We start from the raw sequence: 7848 nt of genomic DNA on the forward strand, positions 1-7848 counted from the left end.
GACCCCAACCTTGTTGGGTTACTATATTTGACAACGTCCGCGTTATACCAATAATAGGTGTAATTTGAGCGTATCAAATTTTGGCGCCGTTGCCGGGGAATATGGTTTTGAAATTACTAAATAGTGTTTGCTTTGATTAAAGTCTTTTGCTTATTCCATCACACCTTGTTTTCTACTCTGTGTAAACTAGGTGAACATGAATCAAAATCAGCAGAATCAGCGTGCTGGTAATCATGTGAATCAGTTGAACAATCAGGCGAATGAATCTGATGATGAGAATATTTTTGTTGAACTTGTTCAAGAGGAGGACTATGCATCTGCTATTGTTCAACCTCGAGTTGGAGCTGCTACAGTGAAAATTGACTCATCTTTATACCAGCTGTTGAAACTTGAGGGATACTTTCGGAACTCTACCGAGAATGACCCTCAACGTCATTGCAGAATTTTGTGGATGTGTGTGCTAATCACATCCAGAACAATATTCCACAAGATGCTATTCGGTTGAGGTTATTCAAATATTCCTTAGCTAGGGAGGCAAGAACATGGTTCGAGAAGCTGCCCCGAAATTCGATTACTTCATGGGCAGAAATGGTAGCTGTTTTTCTTACAAAGTGGTACCCCCCTAGCAAGAAGGCTGAGATTCGCGACAAGATTTATGAATTCAAGCAGCGACCGGGGGAACAACTATATGAAGCCTGGGAGAGGTTCAAAAAGTATTTGCAGAAGAGCCCTAATCATGGTTTTCCGAAAAATATATTGATGGAGAAGTTCTACATAGGGTTAGATCCAGTGACACAGTCAGTAGCTAACAATGCAGCTGATGGGTGTTTTATGAATAAGACCTTTCGATGAGTGACCACCATACTTAACAAGCTGACAACTCATAATCAGGCTTGGCACTCAAACAATGCTGAAGTGGTACCATATGGTAGTGCTATGCTCCAGAATATAGTGAAGGAAAATCAGGATACCCAGCAAACATTGGCAGAGCTTGCAACAAATATTTCCTTGTTGACGAAGAAGTTCGATGAATCTCAGATCAAAAAAGTAAATGTTTGTGAGGATGATGTAGTTTTGCCAAAAGGGATGTACCATGCTCATGATGGTCCATTCCTTGATGGGCCACCCATGCAGGTTGAAGATGCCAATTATGTTAATAACTCTCAAGGGAGTTATCAAAGACAGAATTACCAAGGTGGCTATCAAAATCAGAATCAATGGAGATCTCAGCAAGGTCAAGGTGCTTACAACAACTCTGGGAACTACAACAATAACAATGGTGGTGCGAACCAAGGGAGCTACAACAACAACAACAATTTTGGGAACAAGAGTTCCAATCCAGAGAGCAGCACCCTCCTAAAAAAGGAGGACTTCCGAGTGGCACTATTCCAAATCCCAAGAATGGGGGAGGCGGTATAGACCGCGCATTTGTCATCACTACTAGAAGTGGCAAAACAATACAGGGGGCTGCTGAGGAGGTGACTGATCTTGAGCAGATAAATGAAGAGAATGAGGTGCAGTCTGAAACACCCATTATGGCTGATAAGAGGCCTACTGACAAGAAGGTTGCCGATATTCCAGAGATGGTGAGAGAAGCTGATGACACAAGTAAGCAGGCTGTAAAAGGGGCTCTCCGCCCTTTGACACAGCTTTTCAAAGCTAAACCTCCTTTTCCTCAGAGGTTGGTAAAGAAGAATGAAGATTCGAAGTTTGAAAAGTTTTATGATCAGCTGAAGCAGTTATCTCTGAATTTTCCCTTCTTGGAAGCTGTCAAAGATATGCCGGTTTTGCGAAATATCTGAAGGAGTTGCTGACTAAGAAGAAGACAGTTCAACATGAAACCGTGAGTTTGAATCACACTGTGAGTTCTATTATTTCAACCACAACTGTTCAGAAAAAGAGAGATCCTGGGGCGTTCACCATTCCTTGTTCTATTGGGTACCGTGACTTTGCTCGCGCTTTGTGTGATAATGGGGCGAGTATTAATTTGATGCCCCTTGCTATATATAAGCAATCAGGTTTGGGAATGCCACGACCGACTATGATGAGGTTGCAGATGGCTGATATGTCTATCAAAAGACCTGTTGGGGTGGTTGATGATGTGATTGTGCGGGTTGGTGAGTTTTTGTTGCCCGCTGACTTTGTGATTCTTGACTGTACTGTTGATCGGGACATTCCTATCATTCTGGGGAGGCCTTTCCTTGCTACAGGGAGGGCTTTGATGGATTCTGAAAAAAATGAAATCAAGTTTCGAGTCAACAATGAAGAAGTGACTTTTCAGGCTAGCAAAGGAATGAAGTTACCAAGTGCTTATAAGAGCATTTCGGTAATTGATTCATTTGATGTAGTTGATGATGCAGTGGAGTTCCAAATGGTAGAAGAGAGCTTGGGTGAGGCTTTGGCTGGCATTCTGATGAATTTCGATGCTGAAGACATGGAAGGCTATGAGGAGACAGTTAACTCACTTGTTGGGTTGGGCTCATACACATACCAACCAAAGAAGCTGAGTCTTGATCTGGAAAATAGAACAACTCCTCCAGCAAAGCCTTCGATCATTGAGCCACCTAAGTTGGAGCTTAAGCAGCTCCCGTCACACCTGAAATATGAGTTCCTTGGTCCCGACAGCACATTACCGGTGATTGTTTCAACTTCATTGACTGAGGAGCAGATTGTGCAGCTTTTAGAGGTATTGAGGGAGTATAGGCGTGCTATTGGGTGGACCATAGCAGATATTCCAGGTATCCCATCTGGGATCTGTGAGCACAAAATTCAGTTGGAGGAGGGCAGCAAACCAAGTGTAGAGCATCAGAGGCGACTAAATGAGAATATGCAAGAGGTCGTCAAGAAAGAAATCATCAAATGGCTAGATGCAGGCGTGATTTTCCCGATCGCTGATATTAAATGGGTGATCCCGGTCCAATGTGTTCCTAAGAAGGGCGGCATTACTGTTGTACCGAATGCTAAGAATGAGTTGATCCCGACCAGAACTGTCACCGGTTGGAGAGTTTGCATGGATTAGCTCAAGCTCAACACAGCCACGAGCAAGGACCACTTCCCGATGCCCTTCATTGATCAGATGGTTTCCTTGATGGTTATTCGGGTTACAATCAGATCAACATTGCTCTGGAAGATCAGGAGAAGACCACGTTCACTTGTCCTTATGGGACATTTGCATTCAGCCGGATGCCTTTTGGTTTGTGTAATGCACCAGCGACCTTTCAGAGGTGCATGATGTCAATCTTCTCCGACATGGGGGAGGATTTCTTGGAGGTATTCATGGATGATTCTTCCGTGGTGGGTGACTCATTTGATGATTGTCTTGGCCATCTGGGTCAAGTGCTAAAAAGGTGTGAAGAGACTAATCTGGTGCTGAACTGGGAGAAATGCCATTTTATGGTGAAGGAAGGAATCGTCCTCGGTCACAAAATCTCTGAAAAGGGAATCGAGGTCGATCAAGCAAAATTTGATGTGATCTCCAAACTTCCTCCACCTATCTCAGTCGAAGTTTCTTGGGGCATGCTGGGTTCTACAGGCGCTTCATCAAAGATTTCTCTATAGTTGCCAATCCTTTGTGCAAGCTTCTTGAAAAAGAGGCTAAATTTGTGTTTGATGAGAAGTGCCAGAAGGCGTTTGAGGAGTTAAAAGTGCGTCTCACTACTGCTCCTATTATTGTTGCTCCTGACTGGTCCCTACCATTCGAACTAATGTGTGATGCTAGTGGTTTTGCGATTGGTGCTGTGCTTGGGCAGAGGCACAATAAAATTATGCACCTGATCTATTATGCTAGTAGAACACTGAATGCTGCACAGATGAATTACACAGTGACAGAGCAAGAGCTGCTTGCCATTGTGTTTGCCTTCGAAAAATTTCGGGCCTACTTGTTGGGGTCCAAAGTTGTGGTTTATACTGATCATGCAGCCTTGAGATACCTCATGGCAAAGAAGGAAGCAAATCCGCGACTGATCAGATGGGTGCTACTGCTGCAAGAGTTCGATTTTGAGGTAAAAGACCGAAAGGGCACTGAAAACCAGGTGGCTGACCATCTCTCTCGGCTTGAAGAAGCTGGGAGACCGTCTGATGAGCTTGATATAGATGATGCTTTTCCAGACGAGAGGGTGTTGGCGGTGTCAAATGAGGTAGCACCATGGTATGCTGATTTTGCCAATTATTTGGTAACAGGTATAGTTCCCGATGATATCAAAACTTACCAAAAGAAGAAATTCTTGCGGGATGCTCGGCAGTACTATTGGGACGAGCCTTATTTGTTCCGCACATGCGCTGATAACATCATTCGGTGTTGTGTTCCGGAAAGTGAAGTGATGACAATTCTAAAGGCATGCCATGACTCTCCTGTTGGGGGTCATCATAGCGGAAACCGGACTACAGCCAAGGTACTTGAGTGTGGCTATTACTGGCCGACTATTTTTCATGATGCTAATCTTTTGGTGTGTTCCTGTGATCAATGTCAAAGGCAAGGGAATATCGGCAGAAGGCAAGAGGTGCCTATGAATTTTGTTATGGAGGTGGAAGTGTTCGATGTCTGGGGGATCGACTTTATGGGACCTTTTATGAGTTCTGGTGGAATGAAATATATCTTGGTAGCTGTGGATTATGTGTCAAAATGGTTTAAGGCGGTGGCCTTACCCAATAATGAAGCCAAGAATGTTATGGGAGAAGAACATATTTACTCGTTTTGGTACTCCGAGGGCGATAATCAGCGATGGTGGATCCCACTTTTGCAATAAAGCGTTCGCGGGACTGATGGAGAAATATGGTGTAAAGCATAGGGTGGCAACGCCTTATCACCCTCAAACAAGTGGACAGGTTGAAGTGTCCAATAGGGAGATCAAAAGTATTCTAGCAAAGACAGTGAATGCCAATAGAACTGATTGGGCCCGCAAGCTCGATGACGCTCTATGGGCATACCGGACTGCTTTCAAGACTCCAATTGGGACTTCACCCGTCAAGCTTATATTCGGGAAAGCTTGTCACTTGCCGGTTGAACTTGAACACAAAGCTATGTGGGCACTGAAGAAGCTGAACATGGATTGGGAGGAAGCAACCAAGCTGCGGTTGTTTCAATTAAATGAGATGGATGAATTTCGGTACCAGGCATATTAGAGTACAGCCCTTTATAAAGAAAGGATGAAGCAATACCATGACAAGAATATTCTGAAGCGAGAGTTATACAAGGGCGACTCTGTATTACTGTTTAACTCTCGGCTGAAGTTGCTACCGGGTAAGCTTAAATCCAGGTGGTCGGGTTTGTTTGAGGTGGTGGGTGCTTCACCCCATGGCGCGGTTGAATTGAAGCCCGGAGATGGTACCCGGACATTTAAGGTGAATAGGCAGAGATTGAAGCACTATCACGGAATGGTGTCAGAGGATAGGGTTGTTGATCGCTACAGGTTGAAACACCTCGGAACGAACAATGATCTGGTGTACCAAGACAAGGAGTGATTGGTCACCACCGTCGTGTCGCGACGTTAAATTAAGCGCTTCTTGGGAGGCAACCCAAGTGTAATGTTTATTTTTCTTTGTTGTTCTTCGTAAATATAGGGTAATGGTTGTTTTGGTGCAGGAATATATGACAAAAAACAAAATCTGCTGAAATGCAGGTAAGTTCAGTTATCAAACACTGTTCCGCTACATTGCAAAAGACGCCTGAAGTTTACGGACCGTATTTCACAATACGGCTCGTAAACTAGGGCGTATTTAACAATGCTGCAAAACAGTGAGCACTGTAATGTAACATGCTGGTTTACTACCACGTAGGACGGACCGTATTTCATAATACGGTCCGTAAACCTGAACGTAAACTAACATGAGACAATACAGTGCACTGCCCACAATAACATCTCTAAATACGGGCCGTAAATCAATTTACGGACCGTATTTAGAATTAAAAAAAAAAGGAATAACACAGCGATTTAAATATAACGAGCAGTTTACATCAAGGGCAGAAGAACTCAAACACCACCAACTTAATATCACCCCCACGATTTTCCCACCATTAATATTCTCCCTCCATATTTCTCAACTGAAACGATCCCTCTTCAACTTCCCTTTCATCCCCACGACTTCCCACAATAAACCCATCACTTTCCATCTTCCTCACCACCATAAATACACCAACCCCACTCACCAACTGACCCAGCTCACCACAAATTCGTATCCCCTTCTGCCCTAGGTTTAAATTCGTTTGTGATTTAAGTGTGTTCTCTTAAAATCTGTGCCTACAGTGGTCAGTTAGTTCTTCACCAAAAAGGTATGATTGGTTTTCCTTATTCTTCTACATCTGTGAGTTTGAACTTGGTGGTAAGTGATTGTTTAGATTGGGTTTGTGAAGTTATGCATTTGATACCTTGGTTAATGATCTTGTGGGGGATAAATATGTTTAACTCTTTCAAATTCTTATGGGTCATTGTTAATTAAACCCAAATGGGTTAGAGGGCATTCCATAATTCAATTTCAAAATTTGAAGTTTTGGTCTGCCCACCAATGGATTGACTCTGCGGGAATTATGAAAATTGGTAGAAAATGGGTGAAGTCTGAGTAACCTAGGCCCAGAACACAATGTGAAACCACGATGTGCAATGAAATTTTGAAATAAAAAAAAAGTGTGTCTGTCTGTGGTGCGTAATACGACTTCACTTTACGGACCGTATTTCACTTTACGGTCCGTATTTAAGCATGTATGATTGAGCAGATTGTTATCCAAAAAGGAATCCCAGTTTACGATCGTACTTTACGGACCGTAAACTAGTTTACGGTCCGTCTTTTATGTTTACGACCACAGAAAGAACATGTATTCTGTGCACAGTCATATATTCTTACCTTTGGTTGATTGTTCCATGGTAACTAATATGTGGTGTCTTTTGCAGGAATGGGTCAGAAAAGAAAAGCAACGAGAGCAGGGGCCCACAACACGGGCAAGAAAATGAGAGCGCGCTCGGATTCAAGGATAATAGATGAACCTTCCACTTCGGAAGGGGAACAATCAGGATCCGAGTACGCCGAGGTCATACCGCCACCAAATTTCCGGGGGGGCCCCACCCAAGACACAATGGCAACCACATCAACCCTGCCCTCTCCCATGACTCCATCAAAGTCTGTGTCGGAAACCTCCCAGTCTAAAGAGGGGGATTCTGACGCGGAAGCATCAAGCAGGGGGGCTGCCACCCAAACTCCACCGGAGAGTGACTCTGCAGGGCCTAGTGAGGGCAATGATCCGGTTGATGGTACGCCGCCTAAGGGTCGTAAGCTGGTCGTCAGGACCAAACATTTGGATGAAGAAAAGCTACGGTTCTCGGTAAAGGGGTCAAAGGAGTTGTATGACCAATGGATGGCCGGGTCTGAGACTGGTGGGCAGCCGTCGAGGAAAATATTTGAAGAACGGCGGCTGATTTTCGATGGTATTTTAGCTTATCCACAGCTGGATGATACCATCAAAGGCTACAAGTTAGATGCATTCACTCACGGGCTGGGAGAGTATGCTCCACATATTGTGCGGGAGTTCTATGCATCATATGGGGCCGTGCTGAAGTCGATTATGAAGCCGAGTCTTGCTTGGCATCAGATCCCCATGCTGGAAAATATGACGGTCCGGAACTCCCTGGTTGATATTTCCTCCAAAGCCATCAACAGGGTCTTGTTGGGAGATGATTTTGTGCCTCCTACTGATCTGCGCTTGTTCCTAGACAAACGAGACAGAAAGGACAACAAATCCGTCAGGAAATGGACCGCAGCAACTATCACATCTGAGCCGCATGAGCAAAAATGGGTTAATGATTGGAAAGCAAAGATCACTAAAAGTTGTTTGTCCAGAGAGGCTAAATTATGGTGGAC

The 7848-nt window shown here is 44.2% G+C and overlaps 1 non-coding gene across 1 annotated transcript; it reads right to left on the reverse strand.

The window, feature by feature from the left end:
* Positions 1–637: 637 nt before the first annotated feature.
* LOC132608486 (small nucleolar RNA R71) lies at positions 638–743 on the reverse strand. Its single transcript, XR_009570403.1, has one exon. It is a non-coding gene; the product is annotated as a small nucleolar RNA R71 (small nucleolar RNA).
* Between the last annotated feature and the right edge of the window lie 7105 nt (positions 744–7848).

The sequence above is a fragment of the Lycium barbarum genome, chromosome 8, assembly GCF_019175385.1.
Source record: "Lycium barbarum isolate Lr01 chromosome 8, ASM1917538v2, whole genome shotgun sequence".
Taxonomy (NCBI): domain Eukaryota; kingdom Viridiplantae; phylum Streptophyta; class Magnoliopsida; order Solanales; family Solanaceae; genus Lycium; species Lycium barbarum.